The 18,882-nt window shown below is 51.7% G+C and overlaps 1 protein-coding gene across 3 annotated transcripts in view; it reads left to right on the top strand.

Annotated features, from left to right (window-relative positions):
• Positions 1-18,882, top strand: part of CTDSPL (CTD small phosphatase like) — a 111,557-nt gene that overhangs the window by 57,263 nt on the left and 35,412 nt on the right. Inside the window, exon 1 of one of the 3 annotated variants that reach the window (XM_080675665.1) lies at positions 9,835-10,175. The exons of the other annotated variants lie outside the window; for them this stretch is intronic. The gene's annotated coding sequence lies outside the window, so the exon portion shown is untranslated. Of the gene's footprint in view, positions 1-9,834; positions 10,176-18,882 lie in introns of those variants that run through there. 3 annotated transcript variants of the gene reach the window in all.

The raw sequence follows: 18,882 nt of genomic DNA, 5'->3' as shown, positions 1-18,882 counted from the left end.
GCCCGGCTTTAAATGTTTGCTCTTGGTGTTTAGAAACACAAGAGAGATTTTTCAGGCTGACTTTATATTTCGCAACTAATGGTTGATTCTAGAAATTTATCTGAAGATTCTTTCGGATTTTCTTTGCACACAATCAAACTGTCTGTGAATGAGCTTTTCCCTCCCTTCTTTATACCTGTTTCCCCCCCAGTGGGATGTTTCATAGAGGTGTGGTGACTCAGGCATCCTTCTCTTGTCTTTGATCTCAGCAAGAAGCTATCAACATTTCAAGTATGACGGGTCTTTATAAAAAATATTTACCTAATTCGGAAGGTCCCTCTCTAGTCCCGGTTTGCAAGGCATTTTTATCACAAAAGGATGTTGAGTATCATCAAGTTGTTTTTCTGAATCTCTGCGTGTTTTCCTCTCTCTTCTGTAAATATGATGAATTGCATTCCTGCATCAAATCCATTTGCTTGGGATGTGGTATACTCTCCTTTGTATGTATTGCTGGATTCATTTTCTGAATCTTCTACTCAGGGTTTTTACATCTGTGCTCATGACAGGGATTGCCTGTGGTTTCACTGTTGGGGATTGCCTTTGCTATGCTTGGTTGGTCTCACGAAATGAATTGGGAAGTGCCATGGGTTTTGTTCTCTGGAAGAATGTGTGTATGGCTGGTGTTATTTTTTCCTTAAGAGTTTGTTTAAAATCGGTGTATTTTGTTTTTTAAACATTTGGATCTTTTCTTTCAGCACTTTGACAATGTTCCAGTGTCTCTTGGCTTGCAGTATTTTTGTCGAGAAATTAACTGTCAATTTTACTGTTACTCCTTTGATGACGGTAATCTGTCTTTTTTCCCTCTGGCTGCTCTGAAGATTTTCACTTTGTCTTTGGTGCACGGCAGTTTGCTATGTGCCTACATACGTACCCTTTTCTTTTTAGTTACCCTGTGTCGAGTTCATCCATTTAAGATCTTGGATCTGTGCTTGACGTCTTTCTTCCGTTTTGAAAAGTTCTTGGCTGTTAGTTCTTCTGCCCAATTCTCCTCTACTGTAATTCTTTACTCTTTTATTTTTTCTTGAAATCTTTATTATTCAGATTATTACAGATGTTCCTCTTTTTTCCCCCCTCCACCCAGTTTCCACCCCACTCCAGGCCTTCCCCCACCCCACCCCGCCCTCCTGGTGAATGTAATAGAATCGGGCGTGGAACGGAAGCAGACTGACAATTCTCCGGGGGAAGGGGATGTGTGGGGTGCAGGAAGAGATTAGACAAAGAGCTGACTCCTGTAATTCTAATTGCATATCTATTAGACCCCCTTTTTTTGTATCCCCTATATCTCCTACCCTCTCATCATTACTTTCTATCCCCTTGTCTCTGATTTTCAAGCTACATATTTTCTTTGGGCCTATCATTTAGTTGACTCATTTTCTCTTCAAGCTGTATTTAAGCTACTGTTAAGCCCACCGATTCTTAATTTCAGTTATTTTAAAGTTCCAGAATTTCTATGTGTTCTTTTTGTTCTGTTTCATTTCTGAGAAACTTTTTACTCTTTTAACTCTTGAACATATTAAGCCTCGTTTTTTTCAATTTGGTGTCTGACAACACCTTTATTTTTAGCCTTTGTAGGTCCGTTTCTGTTGCCTGTTGTGTTACTTGGAACCCATTCATACCGTCTTATATCCTCCTAGACCTGGTTATTGTCGATTGAGTGTAAGACATCATAGACGGAAACCCACAGAAATAACTTGAGGCCTGGGGTGATGTCTTCCTTTCGGGGAGCGCATATACTTATTTCTGGCAGGCCCCGAGCACCAGCAATCTGTTGTCACTGTAGTCCAGTTCCAGGGATTGTACCTGTGAGAACCAGCCTCCTGGGGTTCACCGTTCCTCTTACTTTAGGAGTGGGGCTCCCCCTGTAGTTTCCCAGTTCCCCGGGCTGTCCCGCGTGCTGTGCAGCCTCTCAGCCGGCTCTTCCAGAGACGGCAGGCATCCTTGGGAAGTGCGTTCCCCAGGCGCCAGGCTCGCCCCTCTGGATTCCTCTCTTCTCCTGGATCTTGGCCTCATTATTCTTTGTCGCCTGCTAATGCTCCGTCACTTCAAGCAGAATTTGAAGAATACTTTTCTACCTTTTCTCATGGTTCTCAGCAGAAAAGATAGTCTGAATGACCTGGTCTGTCATGATTTCGCTGGCTTTTAAATGGGGTGCTTTTATGCACGTGGCACTTACTATGGATTCATTTGTTTCCTGCGCAAAGATCTGTTGAAGTCCTAACCCCCAGTACCTCAGAATGTGACCTTATTTGGGAATGGGGTCAATGCAGTTGTAATTGGTTAAGATAAGGCCCTAGATGCCCTTATAAGAGGGGAAGAGAGACAGAGACCGAGGCACACCGAGAGGAGATGGCCGTGTGATGATGGAGGCAGGGTTGGAGTGATGCATCGACAAGCCAAGGAGAGCCAAGGATTGCCAGCAAACACCAGAAGTTAAAGAGGCAAGAGATTCTCCCTACAAGATTCGGAGGGCACATGGCCCTGCCAACACCTTAATATCAGACTTGGACTGTGAGACAATTTCTGTTGGTTTGGGGTTTTTTTTTTAATAAGCATTTTATTGATTTCAGAGAAAGGAAGGGAGAGAGAGAGGGGAATAGAAACACCATTGACTAGAGAGAATCCTTGATCGGCTGCCTCCTGCATGCCCCACACTGGGGATCCAGCCCTCAACCCAGGCACGGTCCCCGACAGGGAATCGAACTGTGATCAACTGGTTCCTGGGCCGATGCTCCACCACTGAGCCACATCGACCGGGCAGCAATAAATTTCTGTTGTCGCCCTAACCGGTTTGGCTCAGTGGATAGAGCGTCGGCCTGCAGACTCAAGGGTCCCAGGTTCGATTCCCGTCAAGGGCATGTACCTTGGTTGTGGGCACATCCCCGGTGGGGGGTGTGCAGGAGGCAGCTGATCGATGTTTCTCTCTCATCGATGTTTCTAACTCTCTATCCCTTTCCCTTCCTCTCTGTAAAAAAATCAATAAAATACATTTTTTTTGAAAAATCTAAAAACCGTAAAAAATATAAAATAAAAAATTTCTGTTGTTGTTTTAAGCTACCCAGCTTGTGGTCCTTGGATGTGGTGCCTGCGGAAACTATACAGTGCTTTCTAATGTACAAAATACTTTCCCATAAGCCACTTCGTTCGTTCTGTGCAACTATCCAGACAGATGGTGCAGCTAAGTGAGATCAGAGTTAGAGAAACTGAGGCCCGGAGAAGAGGCATTAACCGTCTGGGTGCCACAAATCACAGGCGAAGTTTGGGTGTGCCTGAGTAGCCTGCTTTCTGCCCCCTGAGGTGCCATCATTCTCGGCCAATCCTGTCTTTCTGGTGGCCCAGTCCCATGGAGAGGTTCCCCGTGACCTTGTGCGGACGCCCGTTGCTTTGTAGGTGAAAAGGACAGCACGTTGACTTGACTGGGCAGCGCACACATCACTTGTTCAGCGCACGTACTGAGCACCGAGGTCCTGTGCCTGCGGGAGGAAAGGGCACAGGACAGAAGGACAGACGTAAGAGGGACAGAGCAAGGCCTCCGTCCCTTTCCTCATGAGCTCACAATCCAATGCAGAGAAGATACGTGCTCACACTTAAACCAGTGTGGCTTTTAAGATTAGAAATTAGGCCCCAGCCGGTTTGGCTCAGTGGATAGAGCATTGGCCTGCGGATTAAAGGGTCCTGGGTTTGATTCCGGTCAAGGACTCGTACCTCAGTTGCAGGGTTCTGGCCCTGGTCGGAGGCGTGTGGAAGGCAACCAGATGACACATTGGTGTTTCTCTCTGCCTCGCCCTCTCCTTCCACTTTCTCTAAAAATCAATGGAAAAAATACCCTCGGGTGAGGATTTTTAAAAAAAAAAAAGTTAGAAATGAGCAGAGTATGAATAATTTTACTCCTGAAAAGTGAATTTTCCACGCTGGTCTATATACAAATGAAATGTCAGAAAGCATGTGTGTATCCTGTTTCATATGTATGGCACACCCTTTGCCCTAAAGCATTCGACGTTCTCCCTGTAATTATTTAGAAAACGATCCGCTGATAAATTGTCCTAAATTATAGCTGAATATAGATGAATAAATGTAGACCTTCTGAGGTTGATGTCATCTAGTTAGAAATGTAGCCTGGCAGCAAATGCCAGACCACAGTGTACGCGACGCAGTTTCCCTAGTAAATGTTTCTATTTCGTACGTCGAGTTACTCAGTCATCACATTTTTACTTAGAACTTCCGAAGGAGTATAAAGGAAGTGCCGGGCAGTCCTTGTGCTCAGAGAAAAGCTGTAAGTGAAGCAATCTTTATCTTTTCCTTTGCTCAACCTTGATTTAATGTCCAGGCAGTGGGGATACGGTGTGGAATAAGACATGCATGAGCAAAGTATAAAATTCAGTGCCATCGTGTTAAACGGCAGAAATTCGAGAAGAGAGCTGGCCGAGCCAAGGGCCCAGAGGCACCGTAGGTATTTGGGGAGAGAAACGTGGGCTGGAGTTTTTTAGGGAAGAATTTCAGAAAGCTTCATGGAACTGGGCCTTGGTAGGCAAGGAAGAGGCTCGAGGAAGGCCCGGGGGAAGAGAGATGGGGAGCAGAAGCAGGAAGGGGCAGGGAGGACCCCGGAAGCACGCAGAGGGTGCCCGGGAAGGGACATGAGCCTCATACACTCAGTTACATGCGTACTTGCTTCATTGAACAAGAGAACAGAGCGCAGGGCCTGGGGAGCGAAGGTCCAGCCTCGCTCTGCCTCTAACCAGTTCTCACATTGAGCATTTCTCGGCGCCTTTACTAAGGCCCTTGAGAACCGCCCGGCATCAGAACATTCCTTCACATCCAACTTGTTAGAGCCCCTTGCACTCGCGCCCAGCGAGCCAAGGCCTTGGCCAGCTCTCCAAGTCCCTGTGCCTCCTCCGGCTCGGTGCTTGAGGCCCCCTGTGCTGGGTGCTTGGTCATTGCTTCATGCCTCTGCTCTCAGACTGACTCACTACCTTCAGGGACACATGTGGAATGTTTCCCAGACCTTCTTGCACTTAATGGAGCCCTTCAGCCCGTGAACGTGTCCGCCGCTCGCTCGGAGTATCATCTGGCTCGCAGTAGTTTCGTTCTGTCCTTCCAGCACATTCTGGTTTTGTATCAGTCAGTTTTCTTAATAGTGCTCCCGTCACATGTTCTCTTGACTTAATCTGAGACTGCATAGACCAGTGGTCGGCAAACTCATTAGTCAACAGAGCGGCAAACCGCGGCTCGCGAGCCCTCGGTTTGCCGACCACTGGCATAGACCAAAACTTGCATTGCTTTACAGGGACACTAAGAAATTGTCTTCTTTCATTGTGGTAGGGCTGTGTTTTGTCTTTCTGCATCAGCTAGATGGGGTCTTACATAAAGGAGAGCGCCTGGAGCTTGGAAACAGTTGAATCATTCGCCCAACGAACATTAAGCACCACGTGTGATCTGGGCCCTGTGCTCTCAGCTTGGTCAGAATCTTGAAGAAAACACAGTTCGCTGCCCACAAGAAGCAGGCCCCATTCGTTTTCGTCCTCACCTGAGGATATGTTTTTATTGATTTTCAGAGAGAGGAAGGGAGAGAGAGAAACATCAATGTGAGAGAGAAGCATGGATGGGTTGTCTCCCATATGTACCCTGACCGGGGTTTGAACAGCAACCTAGGCATGTGCCCTGACCAGGAATCAAACCCGCAGACTTTTGGCATATGGGACGGTGCTCCATCCAACAGCCACACGGGCCAGGGCTCTGGAAGGGGAAACGGGCCCTATTAGATGCACAATGATAGGAGTAGAAGACTGAGGGACACCGTGGGAGTAGCACCTTTTACTTAATAAGATTCCTGTCTTATTAAGTAAATAAATAGGAATATTTATTATTAAAAAGATCTTAAAAAGTATAAAAAATAGATTATGTATGATATCAGTGGTTTCAGATGGTTCTAAAATCTCTCTTGGACTGAGGTAGATCAGATACAGTTCTTCCTACACTCCATCAACCCTACCCTCACACACACACACACACACACACACACACACACACTGACACAGACACACACACACACAGACACACACTCAGCAGCTCCTCTCAGCTTCTAGTGTTTTACATTAGGTGTCCTTGTATTAGTTACTTTTTAAAACGTGGATGCCCGTTATATTTTAAAGTTTGAAAACTAGACGTTTTTTGTACAAGGCACTTCACCATGGACTCCTGAACTTGGGAAGGTGCACTTGGGAGTCTCGCGAGCAGAGGATCTTTGTTGTTTTCAGGAGGCGGTTCCAAGATAGAACCCCTCGCCCGGCTGGTGTTGCTCAGTGGTTGAGCATCGGCCTATGAGCCAATAGGTCACTTTTCAATTCCCAGTCAGGGCACATGCCTGGGTTGCTGGCTCGATCCCCAGTAGGGGGCATGCAGGAGGCAGGCAATTGATGATTCATCTTGGATATTTCTCTCTCTCCCTCTCTCTCCCGCTCTGAAATCAATAAAAATATTTATTTTTTAAAAAGATAGGACCCTTCACCTTAGGACATTCAGAACAGTAGCCTCAAGATAGAGAGCTTAAGCGTGTCCTTTCTCTGGGGAAACAGGATTGGAATTTTGCCTCAAGGTGATAAATAATATGACATGGCAGAAGGACGGAGTCTCTGAAACCTTTATCTTAAAAGTGAAGTGTGAGGTGCAAACCGAGATAGGCCATTGGGGGGGTATGGAGCACCGTTTCCAGGAGGGATTATTTAATGGCAGCAGGCAGTTTCTAAGCCAAAACCAGGTCCTGGAGAAGGTGAGGAATCTGTGGGAGGCTGCAGTTTCTAGAGCTGGAATGTTCGTTAGCAGCTCCTGCAGCTGAAGAAGCCTCTGCAGGGACGGATAGGAGGGGCCAGGGCTCCCCATCCTCAGGAAAATGGGTTCTCCATCAGCATCTGCCCCAGAGTCCCTCCTGGGTCGCAGGAGCAGTGAGGGAGATCAGCGTCTGGGTTAAGGTCACCCATCCCCTTTAACCCGTGCCCCCCAGTGCTCTCAGTAACTAGGGGTTTAAGGTGCATTTCACTTGCTCTATGGACTGGGGCAAGTGTTTGGGTCTGATTCGCTCACTTGGGTTTAAGAGGAACTAATAATTCAGCCCAGTTGCAGCCTCTTCCCTGCCCCAACCTCCTGTGAGCCCTACACACACAGACACACACACATGCACACACACACACACACAGTGTATGCAACTTGCGTGCTGATGTAGAACTCTGATGAGGCCTCACCTCCCTGGTACGGGGACATGCCCCGGTCAGAGAGCGGTCATTCAGCTCCTGGTCCTGCTGGACATCCGGTTTCTCCTCTCTGTACCCTCTTCTCTTGGGCCTTGTTTCTGCCAAGGTCAGATGTGCTTGAGGGCTTTTTCCCAGGTCTTAGAGGATGCACATCCTCCTGGGGGGAGGAGAGGTAGCCAGGTCAGCCCCATCGAGCACCCCTGGGGAGGAGCCTGAGGGCCACCACATCCAGCCGCCCCACAGGTAACTGAGTTTGACTCCTGAATGCTGTCCTCAGCTGAAGGCTTGCAGGTCCGTGGGCCATGAAGGCCCGGGTCTGACCCAGAGTGACCCTGAGCGGTCTGGGGAGCAGTGTCCTGAGGGACCTGAAGCGGGGGGCTGTGGGGACCCGTTGCATTCCCAACGTGAAAGTGGGTCTCAGGGCAGGACTTGGGCTGGGAACTCCAGTTGCTCCATCTCATTGGGAGCGTCTCCTGCCTCTGCTCAGAAAGGTCTTTACTGCATAGATCGCTGCTCTTTTTCCTCGCAAATGTGATCTTTTGGGTTACGGGTTAAATCGGGCCTTATGGTCTGGCATGGGCGCCATATCACTCTTTACCACGTGGTATTTATAGGAAATAGCCTTCCAGGTCCCACACAAGTGATTGGCAAGCGGGGCTGGTGAACACAGCCTGCTCCCCGCCAGGGCCTTGCCAGCTCCTGGCCAGAAGCACTGAAGTGTGTTTCTGTGTGAGGGCTACCTTCAAGGCTGCAGCCCAGCCCAGGCTCAGAGCCCTCGGGCCTGGCAGGACTGTGCCAGCCTGGGGGCATCGGACAAGCCAGGGCAATGCTTCCATCATGGACACTAAAGGGTAAGCCCACAAGCATCCTTTACTTCCCTGTGGAAGTAAACCTTGTGGAACATGCCAACAGCCCGGTCCATGCCAGGGAGGGGCTAGAACAGCCGTGGGCAAACTACGGCCCGTGGGCCGGATCCGGCCCGTTCGGCTGTTCTATCCGGCCCGCGGAGCCGAAAGAGCGGAGGGTTCTCTTGCTCTCCCCTCCGCTCCTTTACTTTGAATTTATATTAGTTCACACAAACACTCCATCCATGCTTTTGTTCCGGCCCTCCTGTCCAGTTTAAGAACCCATTGTGGCCCTCGAGTCAAAAAGTTTGCCCACCCCTGGGCTAGAAGCAGGCAAGGGGCCTAACCACACCTGCATTTGAGGAAAGATCACTCTGAAAGAGTGGGTGAGCCCAGCCCGTGTGGCTCAGTGGTTGAGCATCGTCCCATGCACCAAGAGGTCACTGGTTCGATTCCCGGTCAGGCCACATGCTGGGTTTGGACCTCGATCTCCAACGGGCGGGGGCAGGAGGGGAGAGGTGGAGGGGAGGGGGGCATGCAGAAGGCAGCCAGTCAGTGTTGATGTTTCTCTCTCATCAATGTTTCTATCTCTCTCTCCTTCTCCCTTCCTCTCTCTCTAAAATAAATAAAAGCTTTTTTTTTTTTTAGAGAAAGAGTGGGTGAGGAGAGACTGTCACCAGTCAGACTGCTGCCCGGGTTCGGGGAGGGTGGGTGGCGGCGTGGGCTGCGATGGTGGCTGAGCAGATGGGGGAAGAGCGGGCCTGATAGCTGGTGGACTGTGCGGGACACAGGAAGCAGGCTGAACTTGGTGTCCACATTCCTGGTGTTCTTGACGTGACATCGAAGTCGTCGACTTGGAGGAAGGAGCCCTGAGGTCCTCTTTTGGGAAAAACCCTGGAAAGGCCCCGAAGCCTGCCCGTCCCAGCTGACGGTTCCAGGGCGTTCTTAAAATACCCGATGTTGGCAGAGCGGAAGTCTGTGTGGGAAGAGTCACGTGGAACCTCTTATTCCAGGTTCCGTGCCCCAAGTGTATTTATTTTTTGAAATCTGTGGTTTATGCATCTTTAGAGAGGTCTCTTGGTTAACATTTTTCCATTTGCAACGGTTTTATGCCCTAGAAAGTTCCTGGTAAAGAAACACATAACCAAATCATTTCGGATGAAGTCATGCCGTGATGGGGCTTCACAGAGTACGCTTAAGAACTATGGGCCGTTGACACTGATGTTTGAATGTGCATCTTTCCATCGGAATTGTTAAACCGTCAGCCAGTTAATACACACCAGCCTCCTGCGTCTTCCTGGCTTTTCTCTGTGTTTGTTCACGAAACAACACGCAAACCAGTACACCATCCACATAACATTAAATCACTCATGGAGGCGCTCAGGAAACGATAGTAGTAGGAAGGGAACTATAGAAACACATGGTTTCATGACATTTGCAGAATTAATCTGAAAACCCGTGTCCACGTGCATTAGAGCCGATGCCTGTTGGAATCAGGATGTGGGAAGCGTAAACTCTCGTATTTTACCCCTCCCTTAACACAAAACAGAAGGGTTTCTGTGTTTGAAAACAAGACAAGAGGCCTTTTGCCAGGTGTAGCGCTCACACCGGTCCACGGTGAGATTTTCTTGGTCTGAAATTGCGGTGAGAGTGCAGCATGCGTTACAGTAGGCGCTGACGCTGTCTCCCTGATCCGGCCTGTGTGTCCTGTCACAGCATGGAAGGATGTTTCTCCTGGCCTGCCATTGGCTCCTTTGTCCCTTGTGGTTGCTAGTCCCCCAGTCGGAAGGCTTGTTTGTCCCTGCGGACAAGGAATTCGGAAGGGTTGGGGAGTCCAGGGTGGATGTCTGAGAGACAGAGGAACAGGCCGCGTGACCCAGAGCCAGCAGCGTTTCCTTCCACTGCAGACTCCCTTCTCGTGTCCTCGCCCGCTGCTCCCGTGAGGGGGGCGCGGTGGCATCCTCAGCCGTGATCCTGGTGGGAATCGTGCAAAACGCCCCGTGGCTCCTGTTGATCTTCCTGCCTCCGCACGGCAAAAATAAGGATAAAAGTAAATATTTGGGGCAGGGTTTATTTTGGTGAGACAAGTTCCAGTCTGGTTTCTAAAATTAGGACTTCTGCGGGATGCACGCGGTCCGCGGCGCCCTGCCAGAGAACTTTGCCTCGGGGATGGGCAGCGCTCCTATTTGTTGTCGCTTGCTTGCAACTGTGCGGCCGAACCCTCTCTCGCGGTCGTCCATCCGCGCACACCCACGGCCCAGGTAGGAAGCTGCTGTCCAGCTCGTCGTGGTAGGCTCCCGCCCCCTCCCTCACCAGCGTGACCCCTGCTTAGGTGAGGATCGACCTGCCTTCTGTCCTTCGTGCACTGACGGACAGGCCTTCCAAGAGAATAGCTCTCACCCTGTCCCTGTCCCTCCTCAGAGCATTCACTGACACCCCCTCACTGCCTTCCTGCTAAAGCCTCCCCGCCTCTGGTCTCACCTGGCAGGACCCCCTCTGCCAGTCACAGTGGCCTCCTCGTTGCCCCTCACACTCACTGGCTGCGTGCTTGCCGCTGTAACTTTCCATCTTCTCGGATGTGTCCCTCCATGTGCCCTCGGTCCATCCCTCTGGCTCAGTGTGGTCCCACTCCCCCTGGGGGACCGCCCTGCTCAAGGGGAGCTTTGACCAAGCACGGTGGAGGTTTGCCGGCATCTTATCTCTGTCCCTCAAGGCCCAGAGCAGAGGACACACGCGGGAAACACTTCCGTTTAGCCCTCTCTTCCAGGGTCAGCTTTGCCCCTGTGGAAGCTGTCCTGGCTCCAAAAGGCTGCCCTCCCAGCAGGTTCCCAGGCTGGTCTTTCTCCTCCACCCAGACTCAGCTCTTCGGAGAAGGCAGCCGGGCTGCTGTTCCCCTCCCACTGCACCCAGGGCTGTGTGGGAGGGGGTGGGGATTGCATCCACGGGCTGCCTTCATCGGCCTTCTTGGGTAGAATAGGGATAGGCAGGGCAGATAGGCAGAGGCCCTCTTTCCTCCCTGACACCCCCCCTCTTCCCCACTCGTGGTTTAATGCTCTGCTGTCTCTACCTTGAAATCCTTACTTTTTGAACAAGCGGGCCTGCATTTTCCATTTTGCGCTGGGTCTTGCAAAGTATGTGTCTGGTCCTGGGAAGAGAGCAGGTGCTGACAGACAGGTGAGGGTGGGGAGGTATTTGTGGAGGCCGGTGGAGGTGGGGGGGAGAGGTGGAGGTCATGCATCCTTCCTGTAGGGGCGCTAGTTCTCCAAAGCCAGGCATGTGCTCAGGTGGGGCGCTCCATAGCACCGGCCTCTGGCCCCAAGTAGCCTTATTTCATTTCTGTGGTAAGCCTGCCATTTGTGTGGCACTGTTCCAGCAACTTTCCTATCTCAATCAGAGGAAACCCCAAGTCCTTCCAGTGGCCCGGAGGCCCTGCCTGACCTAGCCCTTGACCCCTCAACCCCTCACCTCTTCCTACCACAGTCACCACAATTACTCCGTTGCAGCCACACTGGCCTCCTGGCTGTTCTTGAACATGCCCAGAATGCCCCAGCCTGAGGGGTAGGGATAGGGATAGGGTTAGGGTTATAGGGGGTGCCATCTTCACTAAGGATGGCAGGGAGCTGCAATCTGGGTTCCGCAGAGCAGGGGCCTGGCCCTCTGTGGGTGACACAGGTTCAAGGACAAGGGCAGCTTGCTGTGGGCAAGAGGGTTCCCAGGCAGGCGGTGCTGCCGGGGCTGAGCGCGCTCTCGAGGAATCGCAGGAACCGCTTCTGTGTAAAGCAACAGTCATTTTCACGGTGCTGCTTCCTTTCATTCATTCATGTAGTCAGTGAACATCTGCTGGAACAGGCCTGCTGTGTACCAGCGTGTTTCTAGGTCTCGGGGACTCATGCATGAACAAGGCGGGTTCCAAGCCCGTGTCCCTGGAGCCCACCATCCAGAGCTTGTCCCGAAGCACACGCAAAGGTGCAGGCACGGGGCCGTGTCTGACACGCTCCACCTGACGTGACCTCGGACACTTCCCCACGTGTCTTCCTCACGGTCATTTCTTCGGGCAGCCAGTATGCCACCCGGTGGCCATGCCCTGATGCCAGTGACCATGTCTGCTCCCTGAACATCTGGATGGTTTGCTCTGTGGCACCTCGCTCCCCCGCTTTTCACATGGATGGTTCCTGTTGCACTTACCGGCAGCGTGTGCGTGCACGGGCGTGTGCCATCAGAGCTTTACCACCGCCATTGGCTGCAGGCTTTTATTTTTATCATTTCTGTTCGCTGAATAGGTACAAAACTGACCTCATTGTTTAAACATTCATTTATTTGATGAGTGTTAAATTTTAACCTTTACTTCCTCCCCAGTGCACTACCTGTTGAAATCCTTTGTTCCGTTACTCGGGGCTCTCGATGTGAAAAACAGGCCTTGGATACGGATCGTGACGAGCTCAGCTTCTCGGCTCGCACAGACCTGGTTTATATCCAGCTCCGCTGCGTAGGACTGGTGTGACCTCGGGCACAAAGGTCTGGGGAAGTGCCAAGATGAGGAAGGGCATCCCAGAAGAGGGACTCCCAGAAGAGAGTGGGGTGGCCTGGGGACATTCAGGGTCCAGTGGAAGGGACAGCCACTGTGTCCGGTTCCATCTCGTAGGGCTGTCAGGAATAGCATTGGTTCATTTGAGAGTTTTCCAAAGCATAGCGTTTGAAGTGAAGGCCGGTGGCGCAGAACCTCATATTCACAGTTGCTCCCTGGAAGTAAAACTCCAACCCCAAAGCGTGCTGAGGGGAGGCAGGCAGGGGTGTGAGGTGGCTGGCAGCCCTGCAGTCCCGTGGCTCTGGCTTTGAACCTTGCTGCATAGTCGTATGCATTCTGAGTCCCTGTCTTCTCGTCAGAAAGGTGGTCACGTCTAGCCAGCGTGGCTCAGTGATTGAGCGTCAACCTATGAACCAGGAGGTCACGGTTTGATTCCCGGTCAGGGCACATGCCTGGGTTTCGGGCTCGATCCCCAGTAGGGGGCATGCAGGAGGCAGCCGATCCATGATTCTCTCTCATCATGGATGTTTCTCTCTCTTTCTCTCTCTCTCTCTCTCTCCCTTCCTCTCTGAAATCAATAAAAAATATTTGTTTAAAAAAGGAAGGTGGTCACATTGGCACTGCACACTGGGAAGGCCAGAGACGCTTTATGTCAAGAGCCTCGCACACACAAGGCTCAATTCATGTGGGCTGTTCCGAGCCTGCAGTGAACAGGAGAACCGTATCCTATCATCATGGGAAGGTGAGAATGAAATTTCTCCCGTGCCGCCTTTAGCCACCAGCCCTGCTCCCCACTCCCACCCCCACCCCCGCCCCCGGACTTCTCGCTGCTGGAGGAACAGGGCCAGCTCCAGGCTGCGGTGGGAAAAGGCGCTTTCAGAGGTGCCTTTCTTTCCAAGAGCGTTGGGTGGAACTCCCTGGGGAAATGCATCGCTTAGAAGCGGAATAGGGACTGACTGGAGATCTCAAAACAGTGACTCTTTGGGTGCCGGAGCCCTTTTTCTAGGAGAAAAGGATGTTTGGATTCTCAGCAGCCACATCTGCTTTTGAACTGTGTGCAGCCTGTGCCCTGGCCTCGCCCCGCCCTCGACAACCCCCCTGATACTCAAACAGAGGGAAGTCGTGGTTGTTGACCACTCTTTGGGGTGGGAAAGGAATGTAATGTATGCGTAGACCGTCCAGAATTTCCTGTTAGACACCCATCGCAAACCACGGCCCTGGGATGCATTCCAGACATCGCAGCCCGATTCCAGGAGAGAAGAAACGGTGCATTCATTTACCGCTGCCCTCGGAGGGCGCTCCCCTCCTCCCGGAAAAAGGTGTTTAGCTTATTCCACAGTGACTGCGCCCTGAGCTGCACGGCTCTGCAGGGCTCTGAGGTGCTCTGACACCCCCTCGCGTGAAGAAAGATCCCTGCCTGGGGAAACGGCCGTGTGCGGATTTGTAGCCTTAACAGCATTGGTGTCCACATCGGTGCCTGGAACGGGTCGTATTTTTACTTTAATGTTCTGCTTAGATGATATAAACCTGCTATGGAACACCATTTTTTTTTTTTAAGATTTTTATTGATTTCAGAGAGGAAGGGAAAGGGAGGGAGAGATAGAAACATCTATGATGAGAGACAGTCCTTGATCGGCTCCCTCCTGCCTGCCCCACACTGGGAGTCAAGCCCACAACCCGGGCATGTGCCCTGACCAGGAATTGAACAGTGACCTCCTGGTTCATAGGCTGACGCTCAACCACTGAGCCACACCGGCCGGCCATGGAGGGTCTGGTTTTAATGAAACCAAGTCCTCAGATGATGCTGTCGGAGATCTGGCCCTCTCCTGTCTCAGCTACTTTTCCCCCAGTTTTGGCTTCATGCGCAGGTAGGAGCTTCTCACTGGGTGGCAAAGACGGCCACCAGGGGCTCCGGGCTTACATCCTCCCAGCTTAGGAAACCAGCAGGAACGGAGCAGCTCTTCCAGCAGCCGTGGCATCCGTGCTGGGGCATCCGTGCTGGGGCAGGCTCTCCTGGGCCTGGGGTGGGGGGTCACGTGCAGAACCCTCAGCTGGTCATGTGGCTCTGAGTATCCAGGCCTTGGTCACGGACTGGAAGCTGGTGGGGTGAGAGCGATTCCCCAGGAAAGTTGAGGCGAGGCACTTTTACCAGAAAGATGGGTAATGGATTCTGGCAGGCAAAAATGTCAGATGTCTACTGTGTGCCCCATCGCTCGAGGGCGCTTTGAAGAGCCTGGCTGTTGCCCCTGGGCCAGCGCTGTTCCCAGAGAGAACGAGGAAGTATTTGGGAGGCTTCCCATCTCGCCGGTAGGACCAGCCCTGGGCGGAGGAAGAGCGGGAATGTCTGTGAATGGGAAGCAGGGGCTGTCTTTCCTTGCTGGGCTGCAGGGACACCGGGTCTAGGACAGAAGCATTAGCTCCCAGGAGGTATCCAGGAAAATAGCTACGTGCCTGTTTGACCTCAGTGTCACACTCCCTGAAGCTGTCAAAGGTCACAGCAGGCCTGGCGGAGGCCCAGGCCCAGCATCTCCAGCCCTTCACAACCCCTCCCAGGCTTTCTGTCCGCCCGGGCCTGCTCAGAGAAATGGAGAAAGTTACGTCTTAGGGTCACCCCATCTGCTCCCCCTGGCGATCCCCTTCACTCAGCCTATGGGGTGTCCAGGCCCGTGGCCCAGCGTGTGTGTGTGTGTGTGTGTGTGTGTGTGTGTGTGTGTGTGTGTGAAGAGAAGGGCAGCTGCGGGGAGCAGCCGTGGGCTTGTGTGCGTTGGCAGGGCTCAGGAAGATAAAAAGGGGCGGTCCTTCTGACAGGCCTTCACTGCCAGCCAGCGCCAGCATCTAATCGCCCATTAGATGGGGAGCCTGCAAGAGAGGCCCCTGCTGGGTCTGTTCGCCTCCTGCGTGGGCCTCCCGGGGTTCCCCTCACATGGGAGGCCACTCGTTTTTGATGCACAGCTAGGGGGCAGGAGGCCCTGGGTCAGATGCAGACTGGGCAGGCGCAGCGCTCAGCTCGGCCGGCAGGGGAGAGGGCTCAGCTGCAGCCCCAGAGGGAGCCCAGTGAGAGGAAAGCAGGTAGCAGCCCCCACAGAGCTCATTGGGACCCTTAACCCTTCCCTTTCTTTTCTCCCGTCGTTAGAGCAATCCCGTAGAATCACTTTCCCAGATGGGTTTCTAGTTTTGCTTTCTAAGTTGCAGTTTATGTAACCGATGTCTGTATAGGAAGTTATGCCTCCCAGTTGTCAGATGCTGGGGGGGCGGGGGGGCGGGGGGGAGACGGGGTGGGGGCAGGGGTAGGGACGGAAGAAATGTGTACCCACAGAATCCAGCCTTTGTTTCAGAACCCCCCACTCCTTTAAAAAGCAAAAGCTTTTAAGAGACGAATGATAATAACAAGCGCTAACATTTGTGAAGTGCTTGCCCAGTGCTAGACACTGTTCTGATGCTTTATAAGGACTCATTTCATTCTCACAATTGCCTATAATTGCCTTTATTACCCCCATTTTCCAGATAAGGAAACAGAAGCACAAGAGAGTCGTGTCACTTAACCTAGGTCCTGCCTGTTGCTGGTCAAGGCCCGCACTCAGAATGACCAGACAGTCTGTTCCTTTTGGGCTTTCCCTCGGTGGGTCATGCCACTAATTGATTATAGGAACAACATCAGCAAGAAAACGAGTCGCAAAGCTGTGATAGTTGCCCAGGGGCAAAATGGTGAGGGCTTCAGCTGGGATATACCAGGGGCAGGGAATTGCTGAGGACAGACTTAAGAGCTGGTAAGGATATCAGACAACTCAATGAAAGGGGGAAGGGTAGATTTTTAGACTAGGACAGGGGTGGTCTGGAAGTTAAGAGAGAAGAATGAGCTGAAAACATATCTCAGCCCAGCTGGTGTGGCTCAGTGACGGAGCATCCACCCGTGAACCAGGAGGTCGTCGGTTCAATTCCCGGTCAGGGCACATGGCCGGGTTGCGGGCTCGATCCCAGTAGCGGGTGTGCAGGAGGCAGCTGATAGATGTTTCTCTCTCATCATTGTTTCTGTCTCTCCCTCTCCCTTTCTCTCTCTCTAAAAATCAATTTTAAGAAAATGTTTTTTAAAAATATATCTCTCTCAGACATGCACACATTCACGTAGAAATTCAGTGGCCAAGGAACAGATTCCTTCGGCTGGAGTGGACTTCCTCCGAGAAGGGGCTTCGAGCCAGCCCCTGGAGAACAGGAATGTTCTGAGAAGAGGGGATGTGAGGACAGAAGGAGTGGGAGGTGGGATGTCAGTGTGATCAGGGAGGAAACCGGTGTGAGGTGGGCAGGGATGGGTGTGGGTACGAGTGGGAAGGTGATGGGGGAAAGCAGAAAACTTGGGGATGATTTTCAATGACTTTTTCTTCCTAAGTCTGATTTTTTAAAAATGAAAGTCTTTATGCCATGTTTTAGACTGATGTTCAGAGTTGCTACCTCTTCCTTGACTTCTGCAAAGTAGTCTTGAAACCCACGTAACAGGAAGATGGGTGCATTAAACTCTCTTCAATATCCTGCTGTCACGGCCCTGATAAAGACTTGTTCCTGGATACCTGAGCCGCCCGGAGACCTCTCTCATATGCACGTTATCGGTGGGAACACTGGAAGGGAGTGAAGGAAGGTGGTGCGAGGCCGAGTCCTGATTAAAAACAAAGCAGCTGGACGGCATTTGTGTGCACAGGGCGGGTGGAGGGTCGGCTGGGGCTGCCGGATGAGGAAGCCAGGGGGAGCATTCTGCTGGGGAGGGACACGTGTCAGGTGCCTTCGTTTCACGTGGGCCTCCCCTGGTTTTGAGATCATCACGGTCCAGGGGGTGTGGGCCGTGATGGTAGCGGCATTGACTTCCCGGGCATGGAGTGGGGAAGCATAGGAGTCCGTGTAAAGTTCAGATTTGGAAGTGGATACGCTTTCTCCTGAGCATCACCGAGCTGCTGAACGAAAGCTTAACAAGCGAGCTTGCTCTCCCGTCGTCAGAGTAACACGTGATTGCCGCACCACGCTGGGAAAACACAGAAGGAGGAAATGGGAGCGCCCATAACCTGATGACGGCTGTTCACCTTTTGACACGGTTTTGCCGATCTTATCTGTGCTCTCTTTTCATTTGTTTTTGTCCAGTTCTAATCCAGTCAGATACACAATTATTTACTGAGCTTTTCTGATCAAATGTTATAAACATTTCTCCATTAAACTATGGACTTCGATATCATGTATCGCCCGGCCAGCGTGGCTCAGTAGTTAAGTGTCGACCTACGAAGCAGGAGGTCACGGTTCGATTCCCGGTCAGGGCACATGCCCGGCTTGTGGGCTAGATCCCCAGGAGGGGGCGTGCAGGAGGCAGCCGATCCATGATTCTCTCTCATCATAGATGTTTCTGTCTCTCTCTCCCTCTCCCTTCCTCTCTGAAATCAATAAAAAATATACATATATTTTTAAATATCATGTTTCAACTAAAACCTTTCCACCAGACTATAGCTGGAGGAGAGGCAGCTGCTGGGGTGGAAGGCAGTAGGGCGGTTACATTGCAAGCCCATATCTTGAGGCCTTTTAGGAACAAGTGAGCACTGGGTTGGGGCGAGGCCAGTGCTGGCCCTGAGGAAATCCATCCATTCCCCGCTGGCCTGATTTTGAGAGCACCGGACCCAGCCAAGAGGGACTGGACACTTAGAAAGCCCCAGCCCCCCGGAGGCTCCTGCCGGCCCTAGGGCCAGTGAGCGGGAAGAGGCCGGGGCCCTGCCGCAGGCGAGCGAGTGAGGCCTCTTGGGCTGCTCCCTGCTTCCTGCAGAGAAGGGAGGACCTGAGAGGCTGCCATTTCCCATCCGGGGTGATGGGCTCCCAAGTGACTCAGCTCGCTTGGTGACTCTCGCAGGCTATTTATAGCCTCTACGGGCTAAGTAATCAGATGGTGGAAATTATAAGGAGCTCGCTGGCTCCAGGCTTAGGATTTTTTTTTTTTTTTTTTTTTTAGCATATAAGTTAGTTAGTTATAGGTTGATGTATGTGATCCTCAGAGGAGGAACACAGAATCGGGGAAGGTGCTTCTTGCAGAGCTGTTTACTGCCCAACCTGGGTATTACCGGCTCAGTGTCTCTGAGACGTGAACAAATAGCTTGTTTGCTTGCAGGGAAATGTGCTGTCGTTCAGAGGAGAGAGAGTTGTGTTTTGATTGTTGTTCTTAATCCTTACCCGAGGATAGGTTTTTCATTGATTCTAGAGAGAGAGGAAT

Source organism: Plecotus auritus (genome assembly GCF_963455305.1).
Source record: "Plecotus auritus genome assembly, chromosome: 6".
NCBI lineage: Eukaryota > Metazoa > Chordata > Mammalia > Chiroptera > Vespertilionidae > Plecotus > Plecotus auritus.
Note: the sequence above shows the minus strand (reverse complement) of the source record. Positions and strands in the feature narration are given on the sequence as shown.